Source organism: Aegilops tauschii, chromosome 6 (genome assembly GCF_002575655.3).
Source record: "Aegilops tauschii subsp. strangulata cultivar AL8/78 chromosome 6, Aet v6.0, whole genome shotgun sequence".
Classification (NCBI taxonomy): domain Eukaryota; kingdom Viridiplantae; phylum Streptophyta; class Magnoliopsida; order Poales; family Poaceae; genus Aegilops; species Aegilops tauschii.
Window position 1 is genome coordinate 92,255,718 of NC_053040.3, and position 10,910 is coordinate 92,266,627.

At 44.7% G+C, this 10,910-nt stretch overlaps 2 pseudogenes; both read right to left on the bottom strand.

Annotated features, from left to right (window-relative positions):
• Positions 1 to 2,806: 2,806 nt before the first annotated feature.
• Positions 2,807 to 2,890, bottom strand: LOC141026338 (small nucleolar RNA SNORD36; annotated as a pseudogene).
• A 704-nt stretch (positions 2,891 to 3,594) lies between these two features.
• Positions 3,595 to 4,405, bottom strand: LOC109731606 (inactive LRR receptor-like serine/threonine-protein kinase BIR2; annotated as a pseudogene).
• Positions 4,406 to 10,910: the final 6,505 nt, after the last annotated feature.

Consider the following 10,910-nt stretch of genomic DNA (forward strand, 5'->3'; position numbering starts at 1 on the left):
CTCCCAGGCAGGAGGCCTTGCCTTTTTGATCATTGCTACTTTTGTGCTAGCCTTCTTAAGGCAATCTTGTTTAACTCATGTCTGTACTCAGATATTGTTGCTTCCGCTGACTCTTGTGTATTCAAGCTTATGTATTCGATCCCTCGAGGTCCCTGGCTTGTAATATAAAGCTTGTATTATTTTAATTTGTGTCTAGAGTTGTGTTGTGATATCTTCCCATGAGTCCTTGATCTTGATCGTACACATTTGCGTGTATGATTAGTGTACGATTGAATCGAGGGCGTCATAGCCGGAAGCCGTCCACAATTGGACTAAGGACAAAGGCGGCTGGTGCTCGGGCTGTTCAAAATTTAGGTTCGTCACTGGCATTGAAGGTGATAGCCGTATCGCTCCATGGATTTATTGCTACCACGTGGCAGACTTCGGCAAGGCTGCGGAGTGCTCGCTTACGCCTATTATTTGAGGCGAAGGTCTCGAAGACTGTCAATACTCACTATAAGAAATATGTCAACTTGTGACCCTCACTATTAGTCACTGAAAGGTCATTGATTTTCATTTGCGACCTTTTTTTGACCAAAAATAGAAGGTCAAAAGCTGGCGGTCATAAACTGAAATTAACGACCTTCTCTGTGAGAAGGTCGTGGAATTCCACGACCAAAACAAAAGGTCGTTGATTCCATGACCTTCTGTTTTGGTTGGTAGCTCTCTGCCCAGGCCACGTCGGTTCCAACGTGGCAAGCTGACATGGCAAAATTGTGACCAAATGAAAAGGTCGTTGACAAGAATCAGCCCGGTCCAATTCGACGTTTTACATGGGCCGAGCCCAACAATTCAGCCTTTTTATAATTTTTTCTGTGAAATTTTGGTCGGCTTCACAGGCCAAGCCCAACATTATAGCATTTTTATTTTGGGTCGTGGCCTTTTTAGTCCATAAATTTCTAGTTTTGCCCATTATATATCGGAGCTGGTTCCACTACTCAGCCAGGCCTCACATGCCATAATCTCATACATTGGTCCCACACGTCAAATATTTCAACATTGCTCATATTATTTTGATAAGTGGATCCCACTTGTCAGGTTTCCATTTCACACATTTTTAAATCACTATTTCAAACAAAACAAAAAAACATAATTTGTCAAATAACAGTAAATCTGTTCCGATGTCACAATCTATTACAGTCAAGCGGAACAAACAAATCTCTGGCAAGTGAACACAAATAACAGTAAATCCGTTCCAATGTCACAATCTCTACAGTATCACAGTGCATCACAACTTTGCACTTGGCTTCATGGCTTTGCACTTCAAATTTGTCCTGGCTCTCCTGTAAAAGAGTGAACACAAAGGCTACCAGCATTAGTGTACTGCTGCTGAGGCCAGAACAAAACAATTGCAATGGCAACACTAATGTAAATAGCAAAGTAGATCTACCCACTAGTACGTTCCAGCCTCACCTTTCCCTTCCTGAATTTGGACACTATCATGCAATACTATAAAGGGCAAATAAAACAACATACTTGCATAGTGAAATGTTTGCTTTTACAGATCTTATAGAATAATTTGTTTATGCCAGAAATGCATCAGTCTGTGCAATACTAGAAAGGCCAAATAAAACAACAGACTTGCATACGACAAATAACACACATTAACCTGCTGTTGTTCTACACTTCAACTACCACATTCAAGCTCATGTTAGGCACCATCAACACTAACCTACAGGTACCAGCATGGTATATTGGTACAAGTGCAGGCCATGCAATAAACATCACTGTAATACATTCACCTGAAGAAAAGTACAGTACTATTCTACCACTGCGGCCATCCATTCTACTACAGGCGAGTTAATATAACCCAATTATAACAGACGATTATATCACAACAAATTTAACAAGGTACTGCATCAGCCTTGAAACAAGGATAGAAATAAGACAATTGTATAAAGGAACAACTCAACATTTTACTAACAATAGCCAATGCTTGCAGACACTGGTACTGCAAGGTTAAATGAATCTATCTTTCCAAATGTTCAACCCTGTCAAAAACTCTACAACGGCTTAAACAATGTGGCCACCATCCATTACAAAGAAAGTGGATTACTTGCAGCAACACTAATCCCGCAAGCTGAAAGAGACGTGCAAACCGAAGCCTAACACAGTCAAGTCAGGGATAGGCAGCAATCCCTTATTCGATAAAGAATGCCATGAGCAGACATTTAGAGTGTGGGCAAGCATAAAAAAAATCCAACATGGATAATAAGTCTAACAGCGATGGTGGGCGTCATCCTTGCCTTGGCTAGTTAGAACTAAGAGCAGCAGAGCAAATATGTGTATTACACAGACAAACAGGGGTGCTGCTGTTGGGTTGCAACATCAAAGAGCCAGGTTTTTACTGCTAAAAAAATACTTAATGGCCACAAGGAATTATTATCAAAGGAATGGCAACAAATCTAAGGGTTTATTTTTGGCAAAATATCCAAGGTTGAGATTGCAAAAATGCAAAAAAACACCAATCTACTGTAGTTGTTTAACCATCACCACACTAGCATACATGTGTTCAAGAGAGCCGTTCAATCAAAGAATTGAAGACAGATAAAAGAAAGAGAAATGTTTCATTCTGTTCAGAAGTATACTCCAAGCTATATCTGAATTGTGATGAAATGCATAGGTCCAACCGATGACTACACAGCAGCAACTACTTCAGACATTTGCCGGAGAAATGTTCATATTTTTTATCCTTCAAAGACGTAAAAAGAAATGACTACACAGCACCAACAACAGTAGACTCTCACCCACCTAGAACTAGATCAACCAAGCATCAGTTTTTAAAAGCTCAGTTTAAGATACTTCAACGATGAAAAATCTTAGTAGCATCTCCTTGTAACACCATATGCTCAGTTGACAAACGATTCACATGCAACTCCTCTACATTATATCACACCGACACACAGAGGTGCATCTCTAGATGAGGAGCAAAAACACGTTGATGGCATGCTAGGCATCAGTTTTAAAAAAGCTCGATTTTAGATCATCAGAGACCGGAAAGGCGGCAGCAGTCTAAATGTTTCACATCCTCTGCCCAGCACGACTTCATCATCGTCACAGAAATTCCCTAAACAGTCAGCTATCCATGCAGGAACATTAATTATCCTTAGAGCTAGAGGTGCATCTTGAAGGATGCATGTCAATAGCTAGCAAAGTGTAGCATATTGAAGCATGCTTGCCATGTACCTTCCATTAGAGCAGCAGCCCGTAAGAAGCCCTTCATCGTCTGTCAACAATAGTGGATTCCCTGTAGTAAGCAACAACCAAGACAATGAGAGATTCAGGGCCTGCGGAGAAACAGAGTTCAGACCATAGCAAATAAACATAGATGGATTACCCACCCTGTAGCTGGAGAGACCCAGCAGTAGCAGCAATAGGTAGTAGAAGAAGAGGTCAGAGGCTTCCATAGCAACGACAGCTCCTTCCGAGCGGAGCAAGAACTCCCCTGATTGCATGCACAACATATGGTGTCAGAGATGAGCAAGGAGCTAATAAAATAGTTGCAGGAATAGACACACAGAAGTAGACCTTCATGCAGTCCTCAATATGCAGAAACTACGGCAGCAGGTGGCATTCAGGATCAAAAGCATACAACTACAACAAAGCAGGGCATAATTCAGTTATAATCTGCACGACTAAAACTGCTCAAATTTTGGTCCTAATCTGCAGGTATGCAACACACATGAGTTACCACAGAGCATACGACCACAGCAAAACAGGGGAGCAATTGAGTTCTAGTAGATCAGATCTCGAACAAGAGCTACTCCTACTCTGGACTGGAGTGGCAGGCCAGCCTGGGAGCCAGGCAGAGCAAAGTGGGGAGAAAACGCAGGGACGAACCTGTTGAGCAGCAAGGCGCGTGAGGGAGGCGGGGATCTGGCCAGAGAAGGCGGTGTCGCTGAGCTTGAGCGAGATGAGGAAGCGGCAGTTGGCGAGCTCGGAGGGGAGCGGGCCGATGAGGCCGTTGCTGGAGAGGTCGAGGTTGACGACGAAGGGGATCTAGTCGCAGAGCGTGGGGGGTATCTGGCCCTCGAGCGTGTTGGAGGAGAGGTCGACCATGTTGGCGGAGCGGCAGTACTGGAGCACGGGCGGGATTCTGCCCTGGAGGCCGAAGCCGGAGAGGGAGACGGCAAGGATGCGCGACTCCTGCGGGTTCCAGCAGGAGATCGCGGGAGAAGTCACAGACAACACCCGCCGAGGTGTTGCTAGTCCACGATGAGAGGTGACCCTCGGGGTCCTTGAGGTCTCTCTTAACGCCGCGGAGGCACTTGGCGTCGTCCTCCTGCGGCTCCGCCGCCGACCCCGGCGGTGGCTGCGGCGCGGCGGGCGGGAGGGTGAGGGCCAGCAGGCGGAGCGAGGGCGGCATGGCGGATTGGTGGTGGAGGCCGTGGTGGTGGTGGGGGTGGTGAGGCGGCGGGGCGGGAAGGGCGGGGCCGGGAAGGAGAGCGGGGAGGAGAGGAGGAGAGGGGAGGCGACAGGGTTCACCATGGGAGGGAGCGGGGAGGGGAGGAGGAGAGGGGAGGCATGCGTGGACGGAGAAGAGAGCGAGGGGAGAAAGAAAGGAGGCGGGGGTGGATGGAAAATGTCCACGAGGACTAGGGTTTCGGCTTAGGTGGGCTTGGGTGAGGACTGCCATTGGATCCGCGAGCATCCGACAGTGTTCCATCCACGATCCGCGTGAAACTCCCATAGACCAATCAAAATGCAGCACACGGGGACGATGTCATGACCATCTAAATTGGTCGTAGTTGACTAAAAAATTGGTCGTGGTTGATTAAAAATTCATTTTCCATTTTTCGAGTGCCCCAAATGAGGTTTTTTTGTGAAGGACCTACCAAATAAATGTTGTAAAAATGGACCAAATCAATTTTATAAAATACTAGGAAATGTTTAATGCACAATTGACACAATGGTTGGGTGTCAAAAGCCTTGATCCACCTCTGGTGAAAAAGACGAATTTCCGTCGATTCAGCTGGAAGCGCGTCAAATTTGAACTGTAGCTGCCTCATAGTTTGCTCTTTATTCTTTCCAAAAATTATTCTAGGTTCACAACTATCTATTTAATAAGAGAAACATCAAAAGGTTTCCAAGATTCAACAACTAGCTAGGAACGGTCAAGCCCGCCGTTTTGACCGCATTTTGAAACAGACATAAAAATTTCAAAAAAATCAAAAAATTGGAAAACCTTCGCATTGTGTCATCATATGTGACCAAGTTTCCAGGAAAAATAATAAACTTCTAATACGACAATTATTTTAAAAAAGTGTTCTCAGAAACGAGCAATCATGCGTGAAGATTCATGGCTTTCAAGCCAAATGATCAATCTTATGACCACATTCATGGCATAGTTTGTTAAAATGATCTCATATTGTGCACAAGGGTGCATATTGGAATGGCAAACAATGTTGCCTAAGGAAGTTTTCATTTTCTTTGGACGAAAAAACATTTTCCATTTTTCGAGTGCCCAAAAGGTGGTTTTTTTGTGAAGGACCTCCCAAATAATTGTTGCAAAATTGTACCAAATCAATTTTCTAAAATACTAGGACATGTTTAATGCACAATCGACACAATGGTTGGGTGTCAAAAGCCTTGATCCACCTTTGGTGAAAAAGACAAATTTCCGTCGATTCAGGTGGAAGCGGGTCAAATTTGAACTGTAGCTGCCTCATAGTTTGCTCTTTATTTTTTCCAAAAATTATTTCTAGGTTCATAACTATCTATTTAATAAGAGAAACATCGAAAGGTTTTCAAGATTCAACAACTAGCTAGGAACGGTCAAGCCCGCCGTTTTGACCGCATTTTGAAACAGACATAAAAATTTCAAAAAAATCAAAAAATTGGAAAACCTTCGCATTGTGTCATCATATGTGACGAAGTTCCAGGAAAAATAATAAACTTCTAATACGGCAATTATTTTAAAAAAGTGTTCTCAGAAACGAGCTATCATGCGTGAAGATTCATGGCTTTCAAGCCAAATGATCAATCTTATGGCCACATTCATGGCACAGTTTGTTAAAATGATCTCATATTGTGCACAAGGGTGCATATTGGAATGGCAAACAATGTTGCCTAAGGAAGTTTTCATTTTCTTTGGACGAAAAAACATTTTCCATTTTTCGAGTGCCCAAAAGGTAGTTTTTTTGTGAAGGACCTCCCAAATAATTGTTGCAAAATTGGACCAAATCAATTTTCTAAAATACTAGGACATGTTTAATGCACAATTGACCAAATGGTTGGGTGTAAAAAGTTTTGATCCACCTCTCGTGAAAAAGACAAATTTCCGCCGATTCAGGTGGAAGCGGGTCAAATTTGAACTGTAGCTGTCTTGTAGTTTTCTATTTATTTTTTCCAAAAATCATTTCTAGGTACATAAGTATCTATTTAATCAGAGAAACACCAAAAAAATCCAAGATTCAACCACTAGCTAGGAACGGTCATTCCCACCGTTTTGACCGCATTTTGAAACGGGCATAAAAAATTCAAAACAAAAATCAAAAAATTGGGAAACCTTCGCATTGTCTCATTATATGTGGCCAAGTTCCCAGGAAAAGTAACATGTAATACGGCAATTATTTTAAAAAAGTGTTCTCAGAAATGAGCTATCACGTGTGGAGATCAATGGCTTTCAAGGCAAATAATCAATCTTATGGCCACATTCATGGCATAGTTTGTTCAAATGATCTCATATTGTGCACATGGGTGCATATTGGAATGGCAAACAATGTTGCCTAAGGAAGTTTTCATTTTCTTTGGACGAAAAAACCATTTTCCATTTTTCGAGTGTCCAAAAGGAGGTTTTTTTTGTGAAGGACCTCCCAAATAATTGTTGCAAAATTGTACCAAATCAATTTTCTAAAATACTAGGACATATTTAATGCACAATTGACCAAATGGTTGGGTGTAAAAAGTTTTGATCCACCTCTCGTGAAAAAGACAAATTTTCGCTGATTCAGATGGAAGCGAGTCAAATTTGAACTGTAGCTGCCTTGTAGTTTGCTATTTATTTTTTTCCAAAAATCATTTCTAGGTACATAAGTATCTATTTAATCAGAGAAACACCAAAAAAATTCCAAGATTCAACCACTAGCTAGGAACGATCATTCCCGCCGTTTTGACCGCATTTTGAAACGGGCATAAAAAATTCAAAAAAAATCAAATAATTGGGAAACCTTCGCATTGTGTCATTATATGTGGCCAAGTACCCAGGAAAAATAACAAACTTGTAATACGGCAATTATTTTAAAAAAGTGTTCTCAGAAACGAGCTATCACGTGTGGAGATCGATGGCTTTCAAGCCAAATGATCAATCTTATGGCCACATTCATGGCATAGTTTGTTCAAATGATCTCATATTGTGCACAGGGTTGCATATTCGAATGGCAAACAATGTTGCCTAAGGAAGTTTTCATTTTCTTTGGACGAAAAAACCATTTTCCATTTTTTGAGTGCCCAAAAGTAGGTTTATTTGTGAAAGACCTCCCAAATAATTGTTGCAAAATTGGACCAAATAAATTTTATAAAATATTAGGACATATTTAATGCACAATTGACAAAATGGTTGGGTGTAAAAAGTTTTGATCCACCTCTCGTGAAAAAGACAAATTTCCACCAATTCAGTTGGAAGCGGGTCAAATTTGAACTGCAGCTGCCTCATAGTTTGCTATTTATTTTTTCCAAGAATCATTTCTAGCTACATATGTACCTATATAATCAGAAATACATGGTTTGGTGGCAATACGTCGAGGATTGGGTGGTGGCCGAGAGCCCCAACTCTAGAGCGCGTAAACTCGCATGCCCGCCGCGTGGTCACCGCGTGACCGTGGCGTTGCCATGTGTTCTGGGCGGCCTAGGCATGTCTAGTGGGTTGGGCAGTCACCAGGTAGGTGCTAGGAAGAAAATTACAACATAAGATTCCCACGAGGAGACCGATCGATGCACAAACATGAATTTGCAGCCAAGTGTTTGATTAGCGGTACGGGAAATGTACATAGCTAATGGGCGTGAGTTTTGGCTGAGGATGATCAGTTACTAAGAAGACCGTCTTCACAAATTTTCAGCTCAAAAGGAGGAGCCTAGGTGGTACTTGCTTTGCAAAGTACCACACTGGATACAAATACGAATGTTGAAGCTGGGCTCAAAATAATGAATGGATTGAGCTGGCATTTGGTGGAGGATGGTTATTTGGGCAGAGGAAAGCACCGTAGAAAATGGATACTATTTGGACATGCCAAAGTGGTACTTCCTTCACAAAGTGTTGTTCTGAACAGAATAGGAAAATGAATATTGTTGAATTATTTTTGAACTAGAAAAGGAAGGTTTTTTTACATATTTGACGAAGATATGACCCAAAGAATTTATGAGATTTTTTTGGGAATTTTGGGAATGACAGAAATATAGGTTGCTTCACAACCTGGGGCAACAAAATTGCCACATGGACATGACACATAGGCAAAACTGATGAGGTGGCACCTAGTCATAGCAACCCACCACAATTTACAAGGTTATGACCATCTATATTGGTCGTCATCAGCTAGAAATAAGGCAACGGACTAGTGCTATCTGCTTTATGACCATTTCGTGTAAGGAAATTACGACCTTTCTGACCAAAATGGTCGTTATAGTTTAGGGTTTGGAGCCCCCCGAACAGCTTTTGACCAATTGGTCTGAAATGGTCATAGATCTATGACCAATTCTTCCAGGGTCACTGACAGAAGGTCACTAGTTAACATATTTCTTGTAGTGACTGTATTGTTGTTCTCCACGGGATGGTGCTCTGCGGTATTGTTAATGAGGAGATCCTCACCGCTCTTGGCCACCTGCCGGAGTACCCAACATGCTCTAAGGCTATGTGTTGGTATGGTATCCGCTGTACTGTGAATTTTGCATGACCCATTAAGCCATCCCTCCAATACGGTTCCACGCCCTATAGTGGGCTTTTGCTTCTTTGTAATTGGGTCGAGCAACTTACGAGAGTGCACCCTTTTAGTTCGGACTGGGGGTTTTGTCAGAGCCGGAGGATCCCAAAATTTTGTTTGGGTTTTCCACGCGCTTTCCATCGCATAGTACGTCTGTACTATGGCCGCGAAGTCAGCGAAGTGTGCTATGTCACGGCGACTTATGGCGTTGAGCATTCCCTTGTCCGTGCAATTATTGCAAAAGAATGAAATTGCGTCTTCCTCACGACAGTCCTTAGCCTTGTTCATTACAAGGAGGAATTTGGCCCAATAGTGGTGTACTGTCTCCTGGGGCTCTTGTCTAATGTGGGAAAGATCGTTTATATCTGGGTGGGTGGGCGGATTTAAGTCTGAACCTTGACCCGATCTGAGACCCAGGGGCGGAGGAGCTTCCGATCTTGGCAGTTCGGGCTCCGGGATGTTGCCCAATAGGTCTGGCCCGCTGCCTGATTCTAGGTTCAGGGTTTGGGTGATGTCCTCCCGTAGACGGGTATCCGGCTCGAAGAGCTCGGGAATCCGGACATAGTTTGTCCTCAAGATAGAGGAAGATTCGCCGCATTGCTCCTCCACTACCGCTATATAATGGGTGACCGGCGGGGAGTTAATCTCCCTTTGGTCGGGTTTAAGCCCGATCTGATCATAGTCCGTAGCGGCGATGCGATCCGAGAGCTCGTTCAAGGAAGAGAGCTCTATTGGATCCAACTGCTCGGCGAGTCCCGAGCCGATGTGGAGGCTGTTTTCGATGACCCGAGAAGTCATTGTCGGTGTAGCGGCCGAGCAGGCGGTCATGACGAAACCGCCTAGTCGGAGAGTTTGGCCTACAGCCAGGGCTCCCCCAAAGGTGATGTTGTCCTTGACAACAAGGCAAGCCATCCAGCCTTATGATGACGGCACAGTGGAACTCTCAATGAAAGCACCAATGTCGGTGTCAAAACCGGCGGATCTCGGGTAGGGGGTCCCAAATTGTGCGTCTAAGGCGGATGGTAACAGGAGGCGGGGGACACAATGTTTACCCAGTTTCGGGCCCTCTCGATGGAGGTAATAACCTACTTCCTGCTTGATTGATCTTGATGATATGAGTATTACAAGAGTTGATCTACCACGAGATCATAGAGGCTAAACCCTAGAAGCTAGCCTATGGTATGATTGTTGTTGTTCTACGGACTAAAACCCTCCGGTTTATATAGACACCGGAGGGGGCTAGGGTTGCACAGAGTCGGTTACAAGGGAGGAGATCTACATATCCGTATTGCCAAGCTTGCCTTACACGCCAAGGAGAGTCCCATCCGGACACGGGACGAAGTCTTCAATCTTGTATCTTCATAGTCCAACAGTCCGGCCAAAGGATATAGTCCGGCTGTCCGAGGACCCCCTAATCTAGGACTCCCTCAGTGCACCGTCGTCCGGAGACCTGTTCTGGACGGGAACCCTTTTCCTCCCTAGCGAGCGCAGCCAACCTGTCACGCCAGACGGAGTCAGCGCTGACACGCTGCATGGCGCGGAGGTCGCCTGCGCGGCGAGCCGCCTCGCCGCTCTTGTTGCCGAGGTTCGCCTCTCCGGCGAGCCCGCATCTAACGCGGGCACCGAAGGCCCTGAGAGCCACCTCGCGAGCCTCCTCGATCAGCTCCACGTCACCAGCGAGCCTGCTGTGGACTTGGAGTCTATAGGCTCCACCGACCCGATGCTCGTCGACTCCGACACTGCGTCGCTTGACGCGTTCCCCACCAACGTGGTGGTCTACGATGAGCCGCCTCCTCGCGCGTAGAGCGGCAGAAGTACCTTCATGGAGGTGCTTGTCATCGGTCACAGCGATCACTCTGGCGGAGGTGCTCATGACCCGCTCGATGCGGCACTGCAAGACCTGACGGCGCCCATTCCAGAGGACGCCGACGCCGAGATGCTAGAAGCACGGCGCAC